The 16,498-nt window shown below is 37.1% G+C and overlaps 1 protein-coding gene across 8 annotated transcripts in view; it reads right to left on the bottom strand.

Annotated features, from left to right (window-relative positions):
• The window catches only part of LOC137281888 (peripheral plasma membrane protein CASK-like), a 462,595-nt gene that overhangs the window by 385,103 nt on the left and 60,994 nt on the right, over nucleotides 1-16,498 (bottom strand). The gene's annotated exons all lie outside the window — the stretch shown is intronic.

Here is a 16,498-nt window from a genome sequence, read left to right as displayed (position 1 = left end):
AAGTTGGCAATTAAATTCTCTAACTGTGACACAGTCAAACATTTCTTCCTTCACTTGGAAAAGCTCTCGTCAAGCGACAGATAGCATCCTCCAAGTCATTGATTATTGACCAGCTCTCTGTATGATACCATCATCCTGAACTATCTGCATCTTCGTTGCTTTATTTGTGGTGTATAAATACCCGTATCACTCCCACATTACTCCATCACTTTATCTCCCAGCTTGTCTTACTTCTCTATAGGAATGACAATAAACCTGTTGGCTGGATTGGCAGCTATACTTGCATCACCATACGGCTATGTTTTACTTCATCAATCTCTCGCCAAGGAATACAATGCCAGGCCTTTGGCTTTTTGTGAAGAATTTGAATAAAGTGATATTTATCACACATCAGATCTTAACTAATCGTTTCTATAGTGGTTGATGCTTTGAAGGAGTAGAAACATGTCGGGCAGGCATGGACTTGTGTGTCTAGCGACGCAGCTGTAACTTCTGTGATGTACATTGAATTAAACACAGTGTTAACACCTCCAGGTGGTCCGTCGGCTGGCGCTATGTGATACCAGTTATATCACACCAGTACAGGAATGTTCAGGAATCCATCTCAATAGTTCAAGAGTTCCTACTCACAAGAAATTTACCAAAACTGTCACATTATCTCAAGGTTATATCTATTAATCATATTTCATGCTTGTAGTAATTCAATATGGCAAATTATCATAGCTTAACACCAAATCAGCAAATTTTCCAGGAAACTGACTTGGCCACTCTTGCAGAGAAACAATTTTACTGTCATAGTCTAATTGGCCATATTTGTACTTGAGGAGCCACACTCTTATACTGACCCTGTCCATTACAATACCATACCCAGCACAACCCTCAGGGTGAGTGAGGAAGTGAGTGAGTGAGTGAGTGAGTGTGTGAGTGAGTGAGTTTGATTTTATTCTGCTTTTAGAAATATTCCAGCAATATCATGGCTGGGGGGACAAGACATTTATACATTTTGTACCCATGTGGGGAACCAAACCCCGGTCTTCAGAGTGACGAGTGAATGCTTCAACCACTGGCCTACCCTTCTGACCCTTACAAACCTCAGAAGACATCAGTTTTATGTCACTTTCAATATTCCAGCAATATTATGTCAGGGGACACCAGAAATGGATTTCACACACTGCATCCCTGTAGGGACTCAAACCCAGCTCTTCAGCATGACAAGCAAATGCTTTGACCAATGGGCTACCTTACCTTCTCCTTCAAAATTTGTTTACATTGTTTAATGCTGTTGATTGTCTTCTCTGATACACATCGCAAGAAAAGACTTAATACAGGAAATTTAAACCAATAAAACTGCTGCCAGGCACTTAAGGTGGAAACTGTTATCTGCATCGGGTGCAACCACAGAAAAGTTACAAACATTTGCCATATTTAACCCTCAGCCTGAAGATATCAAAATCGATCCTTACACACAGAAGACATCGCACACTCCACTCACTGACAACATCACACACTCAACACACCAAAGACATGATGCAAGACGACCTAACAGATTGTGTTGACAAAGAACTCACTACAGCTCCTAGTCATCCATACTTTCAACTAGGACCTGATTAACACACACAATCTCTCTCATCTTAACCTTCACCAAATTGTTTTGAAATAACTAATTTAAGTCCAGTAACTGTCATTCCTATCCTTTGATGCCCTCCCTGCACTATCTAGAGATTGGGGCATTCCACCTTATTTAAAGACTTCCTGCAGTTTGAATAGAGCAATACATGTTCCAATATCCACCCCTGGACCAATGCCGCCTTGTAATACGGCCAATATCGCCCCTCCAGTGAGGAATTCTCGTAATCACATTTAACAGAAATCGACTACATTCTTCAGAAAGTCAAAAGGTTTATGCAGGAAAATTTGAAGCCACAAGTCTCCAATTAATCACCATATTGAAGTATGAAGCTTAATTTGGGCATCTGAGAATGATTGGTGAAATGTATGGACTCCATTGTTTGGGTATTGATATCCCCAAACAGTCTAGTAAAACCCTCATAAAATGTTCAATTAGTTTTTAAAACAAATTCATGAAAAAGATTCATAAGACTCTCAAATACTAACTACTTTCATTCAGAAACGTAAGTGAAGAATATTCACAAACCATTAAAAAAAGTAGGAGATATTCCATTTTGCAAGCATGCCAGAGTATATGAGAAAAAGTAATATATATCTGTACAGGTGAAACATTTACAAAGATATGGAATAAACTGTAACATTTTCCTTTAATTTCTGTTCATTAACTGATTCCAACTTATCTTCATTAATTGCAGTCTATCAGTCTTGCAAATCCAATATCCTCTACTTTTTTTAATGGTATATATCATGAGGGCTATCAACCAGATCCTCCAGTTTACATTTTGATTTAAATTTGCTGTTACATAATTTACTTCATGATAATTACTATTTGCAATCCAAATCTGGATGGCCCTTTGTTACATGGCAAAGCTGCTACACAGAAAAGGGATGGTATCACCCCTGCTACATTGCACCATAAGACACTAAAACAAGGTACTTGTTATTACCCTGCCTGGTGTGCACACTGGTAATACTCAAGCAGGATCCTGTTACACCAAGCTGGCTAACCATGGTATGAAACCCATGTTGGAATCAAACCCAACCGTGCAATATGGTAGGTAATCAAATGATCCACTTCACTAACCAAACACAAAAGTAAGAAATGAGCATTGAATGTTACTTCCTTTTTAATACCTGATATGTAAAAGAAAACAGAACAAAACATCATAAATTCATCAGAAAGTATTCCTCATAATTATTTCACAATCATGTAACTGAAAATATAAATTTGAAAATTTTGGAATTTTGGAGTCATAATATACAAAGCCTACTTCAATCTTTGTGAAAATGACATCAAAATTAATGTCTTTTAAATTCCATCTCTGTCAATAACTTTCTCTCTATTTCAAACATTTGTAAGGAAATACATCAAGTTGTCTTATATCAACAGATACTATCAAAACGCTATCTTGAATTCTTACAATGACAAATATTTTTTCATAATTAATTGTTCTATACTGTGACACATTTTTAATCTCTAGTGAAATCTGTAAAACAAGATACAGAACATGTTTTCTCTGAACGGCGACAGAAAACTGATGTATTAATGTTTGATGTATAATTGATAGTAATTCATATCTGATACCGACTTGCGGAAAACAATGCAGTGATAAAATTGCATACGCTCTTCGATCACTGAGGGTCAATATTCTCCACAGGCTATAGCCTGCATATTCATTGGTCATTCAGCTTACATGTAGACAATATACTAAACATTCAAGATGAACACTTGGTGGTTGGTAACACAGCTCGTGCACAAAGCTTTTATGTTTTCTTGTGTATTTCATTGTTTAGGATCACGACTTTTTTACCAAACCTGACAGACAAGTCCTTGTGATTGATGTGTCATTAATATTTGATGATTATTTTCACAAAACAGTTCTGTCTTTGTTTTTCTTGTCTGATTAATTCAGCATTTGTCTGCATCAGGGAAATATAGTTCCAAAATGCATTGTGTTTTCCTGATAGAATGGTAATGAGATTTATTAATATCAAATCTGTATAAGAGTGTCTAGGTTTGCTGAATAAGTATTACACACCAGTATCCTGGGCGGATATATCAGAATCATACATCAGTACCCTGAACTGATATATCAGTACTATACACCAGTACCCTGGGCAGATATGTCAGTATTATACATCAGTATCCTGGTCTGATATATCAGTATTATACACCAGTGTCCTGGGCGGATATGTCAGTATTATACATCAGTATCCTGGTCTGATATATCAGTATTATACACCAGTGTCCTGGGCGGATATATCAGTATTATACACCAGTGTCCTGGGCGGATATATCAGAATCATACATCAGTACCCTGGGCAGATATGTCAGTATTATACATCAGTATCCTGGTCTGATATATCAGTATTATACACCAGTGTCCTGGGCGGATATGTCAGTATTATACATCAGTATCCTGGTCTGATATATCAGTATTATACACCAGTGTCCTGGGCGGATATATCAGTGTTACACACCAATATCCTGGTCTGACATATGAGTATTATATACACTCGAACCCTGTTTATCCAGATGTTTTGGTTACACTTGAAAATCGTCTGGATAGCGAGATGTCTGGTTAACTCGATCAAACAAGCAAAACATGAAAATTAAGTGAAAGCAAAAATTTTCATGTGCGTATATCAATAAATCAACAGTCAGTAGTAATAACATCATCAAGACAAATAAGTGTACCGATAATACCTCTAAGTATCACACATCGGTGATCTTGGAAGAAAATGTGTTTACCGCGACAATAGGAAACCCGCAAGAACTGGAGGTTGTCTCGGACGTTATCATGTAGTTTGTGGAGCTTCAGGTGGTAAGTTAGATGAAAAACGTATATCGATGACAAAAAGTCTCTATTTGGCCAATTGCATATTCTTTTTTTTCAATTTTAAATGCCCTAAAAACGTGACATCGCGTCAACTTATGCTGTCTGCAGAAAGTAAACTTCAGGACGGGATCACATGACTTAGATTATGTGGCAGGCTATTTTTAACTTGCATCACGACAGATAGTAGGGGTCAATTTATAAATGTTATATACAAAACAATTACAGTGTAGTTTCCCTTAATCCTACTTAACATGTTTTCATTACTGATGAGATGTTGAGTGACATGCGTCCCTGGTGTTTTGATGGCTAATTAATCAATTCACATCAAATTCCTCCGATAGATTCAAAATGAAATGACATAGTCATGCGGTAAACGGTAGTGATGTGACACATAAACATTGCACAGATCTCTCCCTTCAGATAACTGGATCATTTTTTAACGGAAATCTATGGGAATGGTTTGAAAATTCGCCGTCCGGGGCCCTAATCGCAGGGTCCAGTTAAGCGAGTACAATTAATAAACGTAAGTTTTATTTCACATAAAAATCGTCCGGAAGGCGGGGTTTCCGGATATATGGGGTATGAGGGTCCAACTGTACAGAGGTAGGCTGGTTGGATATATCAGTATTATACAGCAGTATCCTGGGTTTATATATCAGTATCATACACCAGTATCTGGGCAGATATATTAATATTATCCACCAGTATCCTTGGCGGATATATCAGTATTATACATCAATATCCTGGTTTGAAATATCAGTATTATACACCAGTATCCTGGTCTGATATATCAGTAATATATACCAGTGGGATAAAATGTCACAGGTCAGATATATCAGTATTATACACCAGCATCCTGGGCTGTTATATCAGCATTATACACCAGTATCCTGGTCTGATATATCAGTAATATATACCAGTGGGATAAACTGTCACAGGTCAGATATATCAGTATTATACACCAGCATCCTGGGCTGTTATATCAGTATTATACACTAGTATCCTTGGCTGATATAGTATCATATACACCAATTCTGGTCTTCTGTTTCATATATTCTGTGTGGGCACAAATGAAACACTCACTGGCTAAGGGATTATAGCATAGCCTAGTAGTTAAAGTATTGCTGTTCCTGTAGGACCAGGTTCAATTTCCCACATGACAACAACATATGAAAATAATTCCTGATGATCACCATTGTGATTTTCTTCAAATGTAGCCCAAAGCGACATAAAACCATAGTCACTCTTGATGAAAACCAAACCACAAAAGAAACACGACACCATCAGAGGTTTCTTAAACCAAAGGCTATAATTCGCTCTTATTAACAATCAAAATGGAGGTTTGAGTTCAAAACTGACAATTTTCAGGAATCACAGAGTTCATACAAATCACCAAAGTGGTGACATTAGAATACCTCAATGTAAATATCAAGTGTGGCCTCAATAGGCACCATTGATGGCATTGCATTGTCTGTACATGGTATGAATTAGCTGCTTGCTGAAGGCCAGAGGCACTGGGGTCCATACTTTGTGAAATGCCTGATTGAGTCCAGCAACAGTTGCTGGCCTTGGGTGGAGGTCATTCAGTCTTCTTTAAATCTCATCCCAAAGGAACTCTACTTTGCAGATGCAATGATTGCAAGTCATTGTTGGGTTTGAATGCCTTGTTGTCTTAGGAAGTCCCATATTGCCCTTGTAGTGGGGCCTGTGCTTGACATTATGTTACTGCAGGTAATCGACTTTGTGGATTTTCTTGGATGCTAGTAGTGGCCTGACATCATTCCTGCAGTCTGTAGATTGTCCTGACATGAACATAAAATGATTAGCAACCTTCCATCTAGCCAAATTGCAATCGTCCTAAGACTTGGTTCCTCTGATCTCTCGTAACTTGTGGTATGCAGTGCTGCGGCCTGTTGACAACTGGCACCTTAACTCGCAAAGTGTGCCCCAATGCAGTTAAGATTTATGCCATTCATGGTAACCATGGTATAGAAGATCTATGGGTTATACTAAATGTTGCACCATTGGATACATTTTAGAACTGAAAAAAAAAAGTACAACTTTGTTCAGTGTGAATGGTGCAATGACACTTGGCTTGCTGAAGAACTGAGTATAGTGATTGTGTCAACACAAGAATGATTTCAGGTAAGTTTCAGATTCGTGTTCATTGGTAGGGTTGTCACATTATACAAGTGCATTTTCATTTTCACGAATGTCATATGGAATCTTTTACCATCTCTGCCTTTTTATGTGCTTTTTCATCATAAAATAACACTTATCTTGGCAATAACTGTACATTTGGATTGAAAAACACATCAACAAAATGGTGCATTCGTTGAAAAAAATACCACCTTGTAAGAACAAAATTTTGAAATTCGTTTTGAAAAGTGATGTTTCTTTTGTGGCTCAGTATATTAGAAAGCTAATATTTCTACTTAGAAACACATCAGTCTACCTGTCTACAGCAGTGCTCACCTTATAACCAATTCCTATTGCCACTTTAATTAGTCTGTGGCATACAAGCCAAGTATTGATTTCTGGGATTTTACTGCCAAGTGTCTTGTAATGTTGACAGGAAATGTCAATGAAAAACACCAGAACACCATACTTGTACCTGTCAAGCTTGCTAATGACTCTGGTTTGTTGCACCCATAATCAACAGGTGACATACTCTAATCAACATTTTGAAATTTGTTTTGAAATATTCTATTAATTAACAATATATCTTAATTCAATTTAGCAGACCAAGATACTGCTGTAGATACATATATACTGCATATTCTATATGAGAACAGATCAGATCATCATGTTACATTTGTCTAATATCACACATTTTATTGATGAAAACTATGATATTTTTCAGAAATCACATGAGTGCCTAATTAGAAAATTTTGTACAATTCTGACACCACATTAGTATCTTATCACATTCATGTAAAATACAAATTTATATTTCCACAAGAAATGGATTGCTCAGTTTTCTGTTCCAGACTCGATTATTTTCAGACCACAGCCATATAGCTGGAATATTGCTGAGAGCAGCATAAAAACTCCCTCACTCACTCAGTCCACAAGATTTGTACTGATGAAGAATATGAATATCTGTCAGATGAGCATCATATACTCATGTAGAATACAGGTTAGCTGCATGTAATGACTTTTCTGATAAAAGAATTTTCATTTCGAAGGAAATGCTGTAACCATCAGCAACCTATGAATGCCATAAATCTCCACTTTCCTCCATATATTACAGTGGTGTACCATTTCATTGACAATGCTGTCAGATCTTCTGAGAAGTTGACACATTCCTGAACATGTTATTTAAACAATCATGACGAAACAAAAAAATTTTAAAAATACATAAATGAAGTAGTATGTTCAATATTGAGGCAAAACTGATTTCTCTAACAAATTAATATATCAAACATTTTAAAGCTTACTGACTGTACAGACAGAATTCTTTGGGGAAAAATTGATATAAACAAAATCTTTCCACATTGTTAAAGGTATAATGTCACACCACACTACTTTAAAAATATGTCATGCATTTCTCTCAATAATACTAACAGCCTCCTGGAAGCTGCCGTATAACCTGTTAAAGAAAATTGCACCTTAAGATTACAACATCAAATTAAATGAATTAAGACAATGTTCAAATGAATTAGGGCAATGTTGCATTAAATCAACTCTTGTGCCCTCTACTGGCCAAACATTATTATTTAGAGTTATGTCCCATGGACTTCTCTTTACTAATATCCCATAACTCTTTGGAGATTGAACTCAGTCCTTCAAGTCCACAATAGTCCGTTAGGCTCAATGAATTAGACCGATGAATTGCAATGTAACTTGAAAACTAATAGACTGATAAACATAACACACTCAATGAAATGCTGATTGTTACCTAAACATCATACCAACTCTGTGAGGTTTTTGCAGAATTTTTGTCCCAATAATAAAAAAGTTGATTAACAAACTGTCACAAAAATATTGTCAGTGTTCACTGTTTATTACAAGGGAGGTGTGAAGAGAATGGCACAGCCAGGTGTTCGAGAAGCATGTGCACAAGTGCAGTGTCAATGTCTGTGTCTCTATGTGTGTGTTTGTTTGTGTCCATTTGTTTGCATGTGTTGCACAGCTTTTTGCAATATTCCAGCAATATCATGTTGGAGGACACAAAAATTGTTCTTCACACATTGTACACATTATGGGGAATGGAACCCGGGTATTCAGTGTGATATGCAAACACTTAAACCACAAGGCTATCCCACCACCCCTTACCCATGCTAGGAATCAAACCAGCTCCTTTCCTTCAATATGGCAAGCAAACGCTTCAGACTAACAGCTACCCTACGACTTTTGCATATGCATTAGTATCAACAGAAATATGATCAATTTCAGCTTAGGTCTCTTAAATATAAAACACCACTAACAAACGAAATGGTGGAAAATCACACTAACCATCAAGTCTAAATATGGTTTTACATCAACTCTCTTTTCAATGGCTGGATACAAAGCCCTAAGCTATGGTGTATGCCAAATACATCTAGCCTCTTCAACCATTATGGTGCTTTACTTCAGTTGGGAAAAGCAAAAGCACTTCTATAAAGTTGTAAAGTTTGCAGGCTAAATCTCATCTGTGTATTTATGAAATAACTGTGTTTATTTCACAAAAGATTGCATTCCTTTGCAGCATCACCTTTCAGAGATGTTAATTATGTATAGCTTGCTAGAGAGTTCACAAAAAGAACAACCGAATTTGGTAACAAAGGAGGAACGTGATATTAAATCACACAGCACTATTTTATTACGATAGCAATCACATGTCGAATTATCACACAATGAATCTCCAGAATACTACATTCTTTTATCACATGCTAGAAAAACACTTTACATCATCACAAGTTTCTTTGATTATGGACAAAAAGCCATCTTTGTTCACGCATTGCTGTCTGAATGGAGTTTTTGTATCACATGTTATTTCTTAACATGAGATGAAAAAGTGTGGAAGGTGTTAGGGTGTATGTTACCCTCAAATAAATTCAATTTGATTGGACAAGGATATATCAATGTGAGCCAATGAAATGCTTCTTCTGCACAGGTAATGTCAAGGACATCAGGGTTAGGTTTCACAACTTTATTTCTCTGACCATTTTAAACTTCTAGAGTATTTGTTTTCTTGTTTGATGTTCTACAAAATTTCCAGGTATATGGCAGCAGTCTGTAAATAATTGAGTCTGGACTAGACAATCCAGTGATATACAGCATTAGCATCAATCTACACACCTGGGATATGTTGAGATATGTCAACCAAGTCAGCAAGCTTGACCACCAGATCCTGTTAGTCGCCTCATATGATATACATGGTTAGACCAATTCCAACTCTGATCTTCACTAGCAGATTCACGAGTGAGTGAGTGAGTGAGTGAGTGAGTGAGTGAGTGAGTGAGTGACCTCTCAATGAATACAATGAAGGTAAGGAAGGTAGCATCAAGGGAACGGAGGGAAGGGTCACCCAAAAATATGACCGACTCCGTGATGGGTTCTTAAGAAATAAAAACACATATTTAAGGAATATCATGGATAAAACATTTGGCTCCCAATCCAGACAGCCTCTGTAACATTCAGAATATTAAGACCTGTGGTAACCCTACGTTTTACTATAGGCTTACGAATGTCGTAGAGCAAAGAATCCTGAAGCACAATAGTGAGTGAGTTTAGTTTTATGCCGATTTAGCAATATTCCAGCAATATCACGGCAGGGGAAACCAGAAATAGGTTTCATACACATTGTATCCATGTGGGATTTGTAAATCTGGTTCTACAGTGTAACCAGCAAACACTTTAACCACTGGGCTATGCCACCACACCCAGAAGCACAGTAAATATGATTATCATTATTTAAAACAAGTACCTGTAATTCTTGTGGTATGTAAGTATGTATTTATGTATGTACTATGTATCATGCTAGTTAGCTAGCTAGCTGTGCATGTTGCATTTCCACATCTATATCCATGTTAGACCATGTATCCCCTTGATGCCATGCTGAGCCATCTTTCCACACTCTGGATTGTCATATGTAGCATGTTTTCCTGTGCACAGAGCTCAGGTCCTGAGTCAGTTGAAGTTAAGCAATGTCGAGCTCGGACACTCCTCAGATTGGTGACCGTGTTTCCAGGACTTCAGTCCTGCCCCACGATGAAGCATATGTGAAACATGTGGTCTCACCTTAGGCAAGTGACTTTGTTCAAACTCACCTCTGTTCATCCAACAGAAAACGGTACCCAGTGAGATAAAGTCATGTGGCTACAACCTTCTATTGCCCAAAAGGCAACTTGCATTAATAATCAGACTTAAAAAGTACTGCAAGCAATCACCTGGTGTTTGGAGACTGTGTATGACTGAAGATGCCTTATCATTATTATTTTGTCTCGCGATCAAATCGAGTCTTAAACCACGTAGTTCAAAACCATTAGCAAATCTGGAGATATAAGGAAATATGACTTTCAGCTACCACCCTGAAAGAACATGCCAAATCCTGAAACAATGAGACACCATCTGGGTCTTGAGTCCACTTTCCCAACTGGCTGGATCCTGCTCTGCTGGAAACAGCCATTGTGCCCACCTGATCAACTTTCCAGCAGGTGCTTGTTATCCACTTCACCAAATGCCCAGTGGTATCAGCCTTGTCTCAAGAGCATCTTACAACAAACATTCCTGATACATCATCAAACTTTCTCATCAGAAACCCAAACCCTGTCACAACTTGATACCTTGTGGGCTTAAAAAAATACAATTCGAGTCTGACCTTTCCTTAATGCGAAACCTTTTATGTGAAACGTGCAGGCTAACGCTATTTTCCTAAGTATATTCCCCCTTCGATACTGACTGTAAAAATGTTGAGAAGATATTCAATGAAACTGAAGACTACAGAAGAGAGCAAAACATCACAATTCAATTGAGTTAAAAACTAACACACTACCCTCTCTGAGAGGCTCATAGCAACGGCACTAATGTCGCGGGAATTCTCGTAAAAGTTCATCATTTCACATCCATTAATATGCGCGTGTGAAATGCGACGCAACTACACTCCTGTAATGGCATTGTCTGCAAGTCTACACTCAGTAAATGTGGGTCTTAAAATAGTTCTCACTAAATGTCACATAAATGTGCACTGACTTCTACAATACCCAAGATAACTAGTCTAATTAGTATTGAGAAATTCACTTTAGATCCATATATATATCGGAAACATATACCAGTCAAAATAAGTGAAGGATACTGGTATTTTTATTATGGATATTTCATCAGTGTGTCAGTGATTAAATAGCTCATTATTCATAATTTCAAAATTTACATATTACCAGAACTATTTTTGTCCAGTATAAATAAAGGGTGAGGGCAATTACAATTTAACACACATAACAAATATATAATGAGGCCTTTAACAAAGGGGTCAAATGCAACACACTTTTGTAATCATAGTTTCTGAGTAAAGTAAAAACGCCGGAATACCTAAAATCTGTACTTCAGGCCAGACCAATTCTATTTCTTGTTTTACGGATTTTGGTCCTCTGAAAACCTAAAGGCAGGCCGGAAAAAAAATAAAAATAAAACTTTCAATCAATGTAATATTCCCTCTAAATACTCAAAATATTTTACTTTCGGCAATTTATGAAATGAATATGGGTGAAAAACAAACCTAAAAAGTATTTTCTTGTGAGTTTAAATTTTTAGCCAATAAAAACATAAGGATTTTATTTTTTGAGCGGGGGAAATTAATTTTTATTTTTTTCTCATTGTTGAAAAAATAAGGCAGGCGGATCCGTAAAACAAGAAATAAAACTGGTCTGGCCTTACTAAGAAAGTGCAATCCAAAGTATGACATACATTGCATATTTATGTACTGGAAGTTTATGGCGATAAAATACTGAGTGAGTGAGTGAGTGAGTGAGTGAGTGAGTGAGTGAGTGAGTGAGTGAGTGAGTGAGTGAGTGAGTGAGTGAGTGAGTGAGTGAGTGAGTGAAGGTTTATACCGCTTTTGGCAGTGTTCAAGCAATATCATGTCGGGGGATACTAGAACATAATTAAAACACAATCATCACCTATTCATGACATATAATATAAATTGCTGCTTGTAAAAAAACAAATAAACAAAATTATAAGCATGCAATTGTGATTCAAAAGTGCAATATTTTGTACTTGGGCTTACTTCCCTCGATACGAAGCCCTCCGGAGACCAAACCCAGTCATAGCTCGTGGGTGTGCACTCAAGTGTAACGATGGCTTCCGATTGGCTGGTTCATTTGCTGTTGGCTGAGGGCTCATTGTGTGTACAGAAAGATGATCTGTTTGATGGGCATTTTAGAAGTATAGCCAGTCACAAGAAAGTAAGATTCTTTATGGATAACAACTTCTTTCATTGTACTTAATGCGTCGTTTCAGTATGGATTCATATACCGTTGTCAAACAAAATCATAAACACTAAAAGAAGTTGTTATCCATAAAAAATGTATATAGAGATGTTGTGTTTTATTAATACATGTTCTCTGAATCTGCATTCGATCCAATCCAAAATCATCTCAGTAGAGATGGAGAACCACTGCGTGGCTGGAAACTGTGATTCGTCCAAGTACAAAGCAGGACTTGAAACTGACAAGAGTTTGCACCAGTTTCCGTCAGATCCAGCCATCCGAGAAAAATGGATGTAGTTTGTTTGCAACCCACATTCATAAAAACATGTCATTTGTACAAGTATCACACCTGCCTAAATACATAATGTGGCAGAGACAGGACTGGGGTACACGATTCATAAATCAATATATTTTGTTAATGGTGTATAGACTAATAGTGATATGTGTTATGTTCTAATTGCATGTGGACAGCAGTGATTGAAGCTGTGTATTGCATATTGTCTTTAGCAGACAGGCAGGCAGTCATGTAGGTGTCAATAAACCAGACACTGAGCTTTCTCTGTGACAGAGGCTGCTTACCACAATCAACAACGCTTTTTATGTAACAAGTAGATTATTCATTTATTTTTGTACACAACCAAGATTAGACTACTGCTTACGAAGTCATACTCAGGGCATGCATACTGTTTCAAGCTCCGTGAACCTATTCACTGCGCACAGCTGTTGAAACCACTTTTTCACCCAGGACTGGGGGAAATTTAGTGAATCATTTGAACTCCCGATTTCGCCGGCTTTTTTTCATAGCATTTTTTTTTTCAACTTTATAGGTTTAATACTTTTTAATGTGTGTCGGTAAGTGCACACAGAAAGGTATCAGAATCTGCTAAGTTGTGTTTTACGTGGCGTGCGACCTTTTAGCCTGAGCTGTGACTTAAGTTAGAGTTTTGATTCAAATTTGAGGAAAAGCAGGAAAATGCATTTCCCCAAAATTAAAATTAATAATTCAAACATTGCAGACAATTTGAGTTAGGTGCAAAAATTTTTATTAAAAAAAATGCAGCTGAGTTAAAAATTCACCATTTCAAATCGTCAAACTCAGTTTGAAATTTGAGTAAATAATTTTTTTTGTTTCGAGAAATTGTCTTTAAGCTCTGGTTGTATGAAGAGACCTAGAGCTCGTTTCACAAAGCAACCTTTACTGAGGTTAACCTCAACTCCCATTCTTTAACATTGCATTACGGTTACCTTCGTGACTTACAATCACCTAGGTGCTTTTGAAACGAGGTCCAAGTGGATAAGGTGGTGATCGTAATTTAAGGCCACAATCATTCATGTCAAAAAGACAAACAAATCACACGTGGAATGAAAACCATTACTATGATGATCATCAAGCCTTCTGTCCTCAACAAACCACACAACTGCGATCACAACGTGGATTGCTCAGGGATTTATTTACCTGGTGTCCTATATATTTATATATATCTGAGGATCCCTGGGACTCATAAATACATGGCATGTTTTATGGATAACTTCGTATTTATTCTTTACATGACATTTCAGAACTAATTCTTACTCCTTCATCTATGATAGGACTCATAGTACTAGTTTTCATGGTCCTGGACTACAAAATGGGGGTTCCAGACGTTTAAATATTGTTATTAATTCTATGTTACTGCTGTAATTCAGTTACTGTTATTGTATTGTGTATCATGATCATCACACATCACAGTAATTAAAACTGCAAATGTTACCATAACCCAGCCCGTAGCAGACGCATTGATAACTTATTGTTACTTAATCAAAATTTTTACAAAAAGTATTTGGACTTTTTCTGAGCTAACAGATATAGTTGCATTTCATTGTTAATTCTTATGTGTTTAGGAAAAATCCCTGTGGTGGATTTGCACATAGAACCATTCCAGCTTGGAGATATTTCAGCAACCAACATTGTGCAAGACACACAGCTGTTCAAACTGTCTTGAACAGAAATGCACCTAATCCAATCACCAATGCTGACAAAGTCCACGTTTTTCTCTGGTCTCAAACGTTCAAAGGAATTCTTCAGGAGACCTTCATTTGTGCAGCATGTCCAATCAGACCCCAGGTCCGACAAAGGCCGTTCCCCACCATAGGCATGTCTCCTTCCAGATCACATTTGCATTCACACTAATCCCAATCAGAGTTTTAGCCATGAATAAATTTTAAGTGAATTAATCAACAAAAATGTTGATGAAAAGATAGCAAAACAGACAGAAAAAGGAGAAAAACGTAAAGGAGAATAGTGACTTCAGGGATAGATTTGATGGAACAAGATTTCCGTTAATGGTAACATCTTAAACAAACAATTTTAACAGATGTGAAGCATTCTGAAACAAGGGCAACTTTACTCAACAAGTTACTGAAGTTTGAAGTCACACTACTGCAGCAAAAACCTTCAAATTTACTCTGTTACTTGTACCAAAAAGAACATATATTCTGCCTTGTAATTCCAACATTGAGTGAGTAGGGTTTTATATAACTTTTTCTCAATATTCCAGCAATATCACAATGGTCAAACAGATTCTGGTACAGGAGACCGGTTCTCTGCTACAGTACTTAACCATCAGTGAGGCACCATTAGTGAAATTTCCATAGACTTACACATTAATTAACTTTTGCAAGAATAATTTCATAAATTACAACACCTGATTAAGTACCCTGTATAAGTACAACTTTTAATCTATCCCACAGACAGCCCATGTTAATCCTGTTTGATATGTCTGATATATGTTGTTTAAAACAGTTGCAGTTTTCTTACATATCATCAGAAAATTGAATGGAAATTATGTCTATGTAGCTGGCAGATAAGTACTGAAAGTAATTTGACCTACAAAAATGTTTTTTTAATTTTTTCAATTTTGCAAGAGTTAATTAACATGCAAGTCTATGGGGATTTCACTACTGATGACTCATGACCAGCTTCTGTATATTCTCACAAGAGTGAGTTTAGTTTTAAGCTGCTTTCAGAAATATTCCAGCAATATGACGTCAATCTGTAAATAATCGTGTCTGGACCAGACAATCCAGTAATCAACAGCATGAGCATCGATCTGCGCAATTGGGAACCAATGACATGGCAACCAAGTCAGCAAGCCTGACCACCCGATCCTGTTAGTCACCTCATACGAAAAGCACAATGGCATAGGTTGCAGAAGGCCTATTCTACCCCGGGCGTTCACGGGTCTTCTCACAAGAAGACAAGCAAGGAGTACTGGTGCATCAATCAATAAAACTTTACTCAGAATGTCCAGCAATCGAATGTCACCTCACTAACTCCACCTTGTCTCTAGCTGGACTACAAAGGTCCCTATATGCTGCTCACATTTTGATGAGGCCCCTGAAATATTTCACTTAGTTAAGAATTGTAAAAAACTGCAAAACGAACCTTAAAATGACACAGTTCAATAATAGTATCAGATACCATTCACATGATGACATAAGAACCATCCAAAAGCTCCTATCAAAATCATGAATAAGAGACATCAGCGCCTTCAGCACCTATAACCTACACTGACATCACAGCTCCAGCAGTGAACGCTAACATCGCATTGAAGGATGAATGATTGACAGATTTCTCAG

This window comes from Haliotis asinina, chromosome 4, assembly GCF_037392515.1.
Source record: "Haliotis asinina isolate JCU_RB_2024 chromosome 4, JCU_Hal_asi_v2, whole genome shotgun sequence".
In the NCBI taxonomy this organism is placed as follows: Eukaryota; Metazoa; Mollusca; class Gastropoda; order Lepetellida; family Haliotidae; genus Haliotis; species Haliotis asinina.
This window is presented reverse-complemented; position numbering and strand designations above follow the sequence as displayed.